Source organism: Pristis pectinata, chromosome 31 (genome assembly GCF_009764475.1).
Source record: "Pristis pectinata isolate sPriPec2 chromosome 31, sPriPec2.1.pri, whole genome shotgun sequence".
Lineage (NCBI taxonomy): Eukaryota > Metazoa > Chordata > Chondrichthyes > Rhinopristiformes > Pristidae > Pristis > Pristis pectinata.
The window spans coordinates 16,165,753-16,175,485 of NC_067435.1; the positions used below are offsets into that span (position 1 = coordinate 16,165,753).

General features: G+C 44.7%; 1 long non-coding RNA gene across 1 annotated transcript in view; it reads left to right on the forward strand.

The window, feature by feature from the left end:
- LOC127584936 (uncharacterized) overlaps positions 1-9,127 on the forward strand; it is a 70,371-nt gene extending 61,244 nt beyond the window's left edge. The window contains exons 3-4 of the long non-coding RNA XR_007958447.1: positions 6,292-6,480; positions 9,108-9,127. This is a non-coding gene — a long non-coding RNA (uncharacterized LOC127584936). The remainder of the gene's footprint in view (positions 1-6,291; positions 6,481-9,107) is intronic.
- The last annotated feature ends 606 nt before the right edge of the window (positions 9,128-9,733 follow it).

The window sequence follows — 9,733 nt, forward strand, 5'->3', positions numbered from 1 at the left end:
AAAAACTTGCCCCACCCATCTCCCTTGAAACCCCTCTCAGTTTAAATGCATGCCCTCTAGTGTTAAACATTTCGACCTTGGGAAAAAGGTACTGGCTGTCTTTCTATGCCTCTCATAGTCTTATAAACTTCTATCAGGCCTCCCCTCAGCCTCCACCGCTCCAAAGAGAACAACCCAAGTTTGTCCAACTCTCCTTATAGCACATGCCCTCTAATCCAGGCAGCATCCTGGTAAACCTCCTGTGCACACTTTCCAAAGCCTCCACATCCTTTCTATAATGGGGTGACCAGAATTGAATACAATATTTCAGATGCAGCCTAACCAGAGTTTTATAAAACTGTGACATAACTTCCTGACTCTTGAATTCAGTGCCTCGACTAATAAAGGCAAGCATGCCATATGCCTTCTTTACCGCCCTATCAACCTGTGCATCCACTTTCAGGGAGCTATGGACTTGGACCCCAAGATCCCTCTATATATCAACTCCATTAAGGGTCCTGCCATTAACTGTGTCCTGTCCCTTTACATTTGATCTCCCAAAGTGCAACACCTCACACTTGGCCAGATTAAACTCCATCTGCCATTTCTCTGCCCATATATGCAACAGATCTATATCCTGCTGTATCCTTTGGCAATCTTCTACACTATTCACAACACCACCAATGTTTGTATCGTCTGTGAACTTACTAACCCACCCATCCCCGTTTTCACAAAGTCATTAATACATATCACAAACGGCAGAGGTCCCAGTATGGATCCCTGCGGAACACCATTAGTCATGGATAAGTCCCATCAATCACTACCTTCTGTCTTCTATGAGCAAGCCAATTCTGAATCCAAGCAGTCAAGTTACTGTGGATCCCATGCATTGTAATCTTCTGGATGAGCCTCCCATGAGAGACCTTGTCAAACGCCTTACCAAAATCCACATTGACAACATCCACAGCTCTACCCTCATCAATCACCTTTGTCACCTGTGCTCTAACTCTGCTTTTCAAAGCCAGGTCAGTGGTGAGGCCGCCTCTCCCATTCCCCAGGTCAGAAACTGAGTGGTCCTAGCAAAACCCAAACTGAGCATCAGTGAGCAGGTGATTAAACGGCACTTGTTAACGCAGTCAACAACTCTTCTGTCACTCTCAGTGACTGGGTGAGGCCAGAGCGGTGATAATTAGGCAGATTGGATTTGCTCTGATTCTTGGAGTGGATTTGCTTGGCTGTTTGGTTCCAGCTTGTGGTGGAATACAACTCCAGTCCTGCTGATGGTCCACGGCATCCCATGGTTACCCAGTTTTGAGCTGCTTGAACTATTCTGAGTCCATCCCATTTAGCACAATGAAGGGTCCTGACCCGAAACGTTGACCGCCTGCTTTTCTCCACAGATGCTGCCTGACCTGCTGAGTTCCTCCAGCATCATAATGTTTTTCATCTAGATTCCAGCATCTGCAGTCCTTTGTTTCCCTAGTAATGCTGCGTAACATGGTGAGGAGTATCTTCAGTATGAAGATATGACCATGCCTCCACAGGAACTGTGCGGTGGTCACCTTTACCAATGTCTTGGCAGATCTATCCATGAGCTGAGGATTGGTGAGTTCTCCCTTCGTGGGGGTTCCCTCTCCCCTTTCTGCTGTCCCATTCTGGTAGCTGTGTCCGTCTGGACCCAGCCAGCTCAGTCAGTAGAGATATTACCAAGCCATTCTCAGCAGTGGGCACTGAAGTCTTCCAGCCCTCGCAGCCCCAGATACTTCCTCCAATTAGTGTTTGGCACAGTGGAGCACCAGATCATCAGGTGAAGAACGTATGAAGAGGAGGAGGAGTAGGCCACTCAGCCCTTCAAACCTTCCCTGCCCTGGCTGATCTACCCCAGACCCCATCTCCGTTGCTGTGTCAGTTCCCTTTAGCCCCCAATATCTCCTTCCTTTTTAAATACCCCAGTGATTGGACCTCCACAACCCTCTGAGGTAGAAATTTCCAGAGATTCACCACCCTCTACAAGAAGACATCCCACGGTAGCGTAGCGGTTAGCGTGACACTATTACAGCGCCAGCGATCGGGGTTTGATTCCCGGCGCTGTCTGTAAGGAGTTTGTACGTTCTCCTTTGTCTGTGTGGGTTTCCTCCAGGTGCTCCGGTTTCCTCCGACATTACAAAGACATACGGGTAGGTTAATTGGGTTTAAAATGGGTGGCGCGGAGTCGTTGGGCCGGAAGGGAGGGTCTTAAATCGATTTTGTGGACTGTCAGTGCTACAGCATTTCAATTGCACACCTTAGTATCTGGGGCAAAAGGTATCCAGAGACATTGATGGAGGAGTCTGGAAGTTTGGAAAGATGTGGGAAAGCTGATTGTTAAAAGTTGCTGCTTGACTAGTCTGTGGAGGGGCACTCCTAATTTAAGTGTGTCCCCTGATGTTAGTGGGGAGCACAAATATTTCTGCAACAATTGCAATCCAGCCAACATATCTCTCAAGTGTTGGCTCCAGGTGGCTGTAGTCTGTGCTTTAATCTTGAAGGTAATTGGGAAAATAGCCAGAGGCACGCGCAGATTGTTGTTTTTTTTAAACACAGCACATTGTTAAGGTCCAAAATCTCCTTCCTGAAAGGACAGTCAAAGCAGATTTAATAACTTTCAAAAGGGAATTGGATACATCCGTGGAGGCAAAATTTTGCAAAGCTACAACGAAAGGCAGTTGCAAAGGATAGTTTTTCCAAAGAGTCAGCACAGTCAGATGGAACAAGTGACCTCACTCTGCGCTGTGTGGTGCTAACGTTCTGTGAATCTCCCTAAGCCCCTCTCGGACTCTCTTTTAAACCTTACCGAAACACGTCTTTGACCAAAATAGAAACAAAATGCTGGAAACACTCAGCGAAAGGGGCTGCATCTGTAGCAAGGGAACAGAGTTAACATTTCAGGTCAAAGACCCGTTGTCAGAACCCCCATCAGTTTTGACCCTTTCTCAGCTGTTGATCAAACTTCCTAATCTCTCAGAATTAGAATCAGATTTATTATCACTGATTTAGATGTAGACTCAGCCAGCTCCATCACAGGCACAACCCTCCCAACCATCAAGGACATCTTCAAGAGGCAGCGCCTCAAGAAGGCGGCATCCATCACTAAGGACCCTCACCACCCAGGAATGCCCTCTTCTCATTACTACCATCGGGGAGGAGGTACAGGAGCCTAAAGACCCACACTCAGCGATTCGGGAACAGCTTCTTCCCCTCCACCATCAGATTTCTGAATGGTCCATGAACCCATGAATACTACTTTGCTATTCCTTTTTGTTTTGCATGACTTATTGATTTATTTTATAATTTATAGTAATGTCATGTCTTGCACTGTACTGCTGCCTCAAAACAATAAGTTTCACAATATATAAGTTAGTGATAATATACCTGATTCTGATGTGAAATGTGTTGTTTTGCAGCAGCAGTGCAGTGCAAAGACATAAAGTTACTTTAAATTACAAAAATAAATAAATAGTGCAAAAAAAAGGAATAACAAGGTCATGTTCATGGGTTCATGAGTTCATGGGTTCATGAAATCTAATGGTGGAGGGGGAGAAGCTGTTCCTGAATCGTTGAGTGTGGGTCTTCAGGCTACTGTACCTCCTCCCCGATGGTAGTGACAAGAAGAGGGCATGTCCTGGGTGGTGAGGGTCCTCAGTGATGCATGCCACCTTCTTGAGGCACCGCCTCTTGAAGATGTCCTTGCTGGTGGGGAGGGTTGTGCCTGTGGGGAGGATTGTGCCTGTGAATGTCAGGGCTGGGAAGCATCTGTTGAAACATTACAATCCGGTTTTACTAACACAGAACAAAGAGGCAAATGGAATAATTCTGTGAACATCTTGGCATGAATAACACAGGTTACACATTTTTTGGTGGTGCAGATTAGTTATTTGAGTTCTGTCCAAAAACTAAAGAGGATAGAGTTAACAGAGGCAGGTATTGTCAACAGTGAACCTACTGAAGGAAGATTTGATGTAGCATCAAGAGTATTGTTTCATCTCAGGCGCTGAACTCTCAGCTGACTCTGACGTTCAGTGTCATTTTACCTTCTGTGGAATTAATATTGATTTGATTCCATTTAAAGCTTTTAAAACCCACTCACATCTGTTCCATTTGCCAGATACATATTTCTTTCTGTCAACACAAAGCAGCAGCTGCAGTTTATTGTAATATGAATGGGACAGCAGTTAATTTTGGTCTAGAATGGAAGAGTTGGATACTTGCAATGGAAGTGTGTCCAACACATTAAACACATTATGCGCAGTGTTCCTCAACGATTCTTATCGGCACGACTGGACAACCAGTTTTTATAGCAGAAGATTGGTGTTTGCTCCAGTTGATTGACTGACACAGTCATTGGACTGAACCTTCTGGAGCAGGACATCTTGCGATGTGCTCTGTTAGTTTTTATCCTGTAATTTTCTGCTCAAAATATTTTACATGGAACAGTACAGTACAGGGACAGGTCCTTTGGCTGACGATGTTTGTGCCGAGCATGATGCTAAGTTAAACGAATCCCATCTGCCTGCACATGATCCATATTCCTCCATCCCCTTCCTGTTCATGTGCCTGTCTAAATGCCACTTCAATGTCACTATGGCACCTGCTTCCACTGCCTCCCCTCGCAGTGCGTTGCAGGCACCTACCACTCTCTGTATAAGAAACAATCTGCCTCACAGATCGCCTTTAAACTTTTCCCCTCTCATCTTAAACCTATGCCCTCTAGTAGCTGACATTTCTACCCTGGGGAAAAGATTCTGACTGCCTACCCTATCGATGCCTCTCATAATTTCATAAACTTCTATCGGGTCTCCCCTCAGCCTCCGATGCTCCAGAGAAAACAACACATATTTATCAACCTTCCTTTATAGGTAATTCTCTCTAATCCAGGCAACATCCTGATTAATCTCCAATGCACCATCTCCAAAGCTTCCACATTCTTCCTGTAATCCAGTGACCAGAACTGAACACAGCGTTCCAAATATGGCCTAACTACAGTTTTATACAGCTACAACATGGCTCCCCAACATTTATACATCACCAGTGAAGTCAAGCATCCCATAACCCTTTCTTCCCACCCTACCTACTTGTGCTGTCACTTTCAGGGAGTTGAGGACTTCCATCCGAAGATCCCTCTGTACATCAATGCTCCTAACGGTCTTTTAGGGGACATAACTTAATTGAATTGTAAGTTTGGTGATAGAGTGGGGCATTTAAGACCCCAGCGAAGGGCAGGAGCAACAGTAAATCTCCTTAAAAGGCCAAATGGCCTACTCCGGCCCCATATTTCTATGTGTCTGTGTTAACCAATCTCATTAAAGATCACAGAAGGGGTAGCAGGTGAATTAGGGTCATATTATATAGTCACAGAGCACAGAAACAGGCCTTCAGCTCACCACATCCATACGCCATCAGGTACCTATCTACACTGAGCACATTCTCCAGCACTCAGCCCATATAGCCTGCTGTGCATTGTCGATTCAAGATACTCCTTAAATGTTGTGTGATAGTTAGGGACAGAAGGAAATCTAAAGAGGGAAATAAAGACATGATTTAGAAGGAGAAAGAAAAGAGACAGAAGAAACAGTGGCGCAGCAGGCAGGGCCGCAGCCTCACACCTCCAGCAACCTGGGTTCGATCCTGACCTCAGGCGCTGTCCGCGTGGAGTTTGCACGTTTTCCCTGTGACCGTGTGGGCTTCCTCCAGGCGCTCCGGTTTCCTCCCACATCTTGCTGGTAAGTCAATTGGCCGCTGTAACATAACCCTAGAGTAGGTGAGTGGCTGATAAAAAACAAAGGGGCATTGCTGTGCATGTGTGAGAGAGAGAGAATAAGTTGCAGGGCCTCAGGAGATCGGGACTGATGGGATTGCTCGGATGGGATCTGGCATGGACCTGATGGGCCGAATAGCCTCCTTCTTTGCTGTAATAAGTAAATAAGACTCCTTGATGGAAGATCTGGATGTCCGTGTGCAAGAGGCACAAAACACGAGCATGCAGTTATAGCAAATAATTTGGAAGGCAAATGGCTCGTTGGGCTTTGTTGCAGTAAGGGTGGGGAATTTAGCTATAGGGCATTGGTGAATCCTTACCTGGACTACCGTGTCCAGTTTTGTTCTACTTGTATAAGGGGGGAGAGCCTGGTGTTGGGGCCAATTCAAAGGTTCAGTAGGTTGATTCCTAGAATGAACAGGTTGTCCAAGGGCATAGAAATATCAGCACCATCAGATTCCCCTTAACACAGATACCATCTTGGCTTGACATTTCTCACCATCCCTTCATCATCACAGGGTTATCCTAGTGTTCCCTGCCTGGCATCAACGTGGCTCATCTACCTAAGTGACTGCAGTGATCTAAGAGGAATCACCACCTGCTTCAGGGAAAGTGCGGATGGACAATAAAAATAGTATCTTATCCCAAGAGTGAATCACACTAAGTCCTCGTTGTCCATGAGGGATAGTATCACAGACATTCTGCAGGTAACAGCTAACACAAAAGTCTCCTCCTTTGTACCCAATACACCCCTAAATAAACATAAATACACCCTCTAGTGTTTTAAAAATATTAACACACATTAATAAGCACATTAAAATGCTTAAGCACCTGAAAGGAAATGCTTTTAGCTAACAAGGTGAAACTTCCATTGAAACCTACAAGCAGTTAGAGGTTTGAAATCACAAGATGCAGCAGTGTTTGCAGAGGTGGCTTTCTCTAAGAACAGCACATAGTTGGGTGCCATTTGACACAAATGGTCTGGAAACCTGTCACTGCATTCACACAGGCAGTGATCGGCTCCTCAATGTGTATCTGTTCATAGATATATTAGCGAGAAAAAAATCAAGATGAGTCTGAGGCCAACGTTGAGAGTAGGTTGATCCAAGGAGAGCAAATCAATAGATAATGAGGACTGACTGTACATAAAAATAAACACCGAAATGTTAACTACAAAGAGGATGGAAACAAAAAAGGCAGACAAAATGAAAAAGGAATTGACTGGTAAATAAAAGATGAGGTAAGGCTGTAGAGGGAAAAGATCAAGATCAAAACAATTGGGATATAAAAAAACAGAGGGCAGAAACTGAAATTTTTGTAGCCTCGGTAATAACAATCATTGTGTGGACAGAAACTAATAATTCTGGATATATTTATATGGACTGGGTAAATAAAACAGGCTTGGGTGTGAATTCCAGGGAATGCACTCAACAGTAAACTGAGGAACTAACTAGGGAGCAGGCAGTTTTAGATTTGACTTCATGTAATGAGGCAGAGTTAATTGGCATTAAAGTGATTAATCCTCTGGGGAAGAGTGATCATAATGTGATATAAATTCAGTTCATTTTAAGAGTGAATGGGTTAAATCACAAATTCAGCAATTTCAATTTCAGCCTTGCCCACACAAATGTTTGAGGGATGAGTTAGCTGAGATAGCTTGGGAAATTAGTTTAAAGACGGAACAATTATTAAGGTAGGTAAGCAATGGAAAATATTCAATAAAATAATTCAGAATTCTCAACAGTTATGCATTCCCTTGACGAATAAACTTCCACTGGAAAACTGATACAGCTATAGTTAACTGGAGAAGTTCCAAATGGTATTTGATTAATCAAAGTGGTTGGCAGTGTTACCAGAGGAGTGACGATATTAAAGTTTTGCAAAGTTTTCAGGATCACCACAGTACAGTCAAAACAAGAGAGTTTGAGATAAGCTGGCAAGAAATAAGAAAAGACATTGTAAAAATGTGGCTCCCATAAAGGGAGAGATGGGAGAGATTATAATGAGGAATAGGAGAATGGCTGAGCGGTTAAACAAATATTTTTCTCTCTTCACAGCAGAGAACACAGCACATTCCAGAAATTATGGGGATCCAAATATTGAATCAAAGGGAGAAACTTAAAGTGATTAATATTGTTGAAGAAACAGTCAAATCCCATGAGTCTAAATTAAAAACAAAAAATGTTGGGAAAATTCAGCAGGCCAGGCTGCTTCTGTGGGAAGAGAGACCGTTAATATTCCAGGTCGAAGAGAAAGAGAGAAAGTATTCGTCTGTGTGGCAGGGAAGGCAAAGGAGGGCAGTAGATGGAACAAACAGAATGTCTGTAATCCGGTGAATTAATGTAGCCATTGAATAGACAGTTAAGCTCTTCTGTCTGTGTAGTCTGTGTTGCTAATGTTGTGAAATGTGGGGGGTGTGGTTTAGTTTGGCCTCCTGGGACATGCTGTTGTGTGAAATCATTCTTTCTGTCTTAAGGATCAAGGACTCTGGACACGAGCTTTGTAGACCAAAACTAGTTTAATCACAAAGGCAAACACGGGACAGAATGGATGGGAACAGACACTCACTCACTCACACGCAGGATACCACAAACACGAGAGGGGATCGCAATGAGGGTAAAACACACACACACACACACACACACACACACACACACACACACACAGATACAAACAAGCACACAATAACAATGTACAACTTTAGGATATAACACTTCAATGCCTGTCCCACACTAGCATTGGCTCTAATACTACCTGGAGTCTGAGTGGAATGCTCCCAGACCATGTGGTGATGCACTCTTACCAGTGATCTCTGCAGCGTTGTCTCACTACTCCTGGGGTCATCAAATGAGGAAGGGCTAGGGGATGCAGCCCTTTTTATGGTGCTAGGAGGCTGGGTGGAGCCTCACTGTTGTGACTTAAACGAGCCAATGGTGTGGGAGTCAAAGACAAAGGTTCCTGCCACAGCCAATGGTCAGGCAGGTTCAGAGACACAGGGTACTGATCAGGCAAGTTCAGAGGCAAAAGGTACTCTCACACCTGAGAGGTGGGTGGAGTCGCACCTTGATTGACAGTAGTATCACTTCCGATCAGAGGAACAATGCTGTCCTCCGGTCAGCGGGGATCAGTGTCGTTACTGTCACGTGACAGCCATGTGGATTTCTCACAACACATGCCCAGCAGAGGACAAGATAGATTTCATGTACATCGAAATACACAGTGAAATGAATCTTTTGCGTAGAGCGTTCTGGGGGCAGCCCGCAAGTGTCACCGCACTTCCAGCGCCAGCATAGCACGCCCAAAACTTCCTAACCTGTACCTCTTTGGAACATAGGAGGAAACCGGAGCACCCAGAGGAAACCCACACAGACACGGGGAGAACATACAAACTCCTTACAGGCAGTGGCCGGAATTGAGCCCAGGTCACTGGCACCGTAAAGCATCACGCTAACCGCTACACTACCGTGCCTGCCCCTATACAAATGGAACAAAAAACAATGGTGAGCACAAGTGGCCAGTCCAGATGCAAACTGAAAGAAGGAACAAATACACTTAAGTTGGAGAAGTCTATAAGTTCCAACACATCCAATGAGTCTAAAGTCTTGGAAAGTCAGCAGAAACATGCCATGGACTGTTTTGTGCTCTTGATCAACCCGAAACAAAAACAATCGTGAAGACTCAGCTTGTACCAGATGTCATTTGTGTCTGAAGTTTCTTGATCCTTTGCAGTGGTTTGGTTCAGCTCCCAGGAACTTGAGGCCCCAACACCCTCCTGTAAATCCTTCAGTGTGTCAGGAGGAGCACTGTTGCCTCTGAATCAGAAAGCTGTTAATTCAGGCCTGACAGCAAACACTTGAGTACAAAGCTCAGGTGGACACCACAGTGCAGTGCTGAGGACATGCTCCACTGTTGCCAATGCTATATTTTGAATGAGATTTTAAACTGAAGCCCTGTATGCCA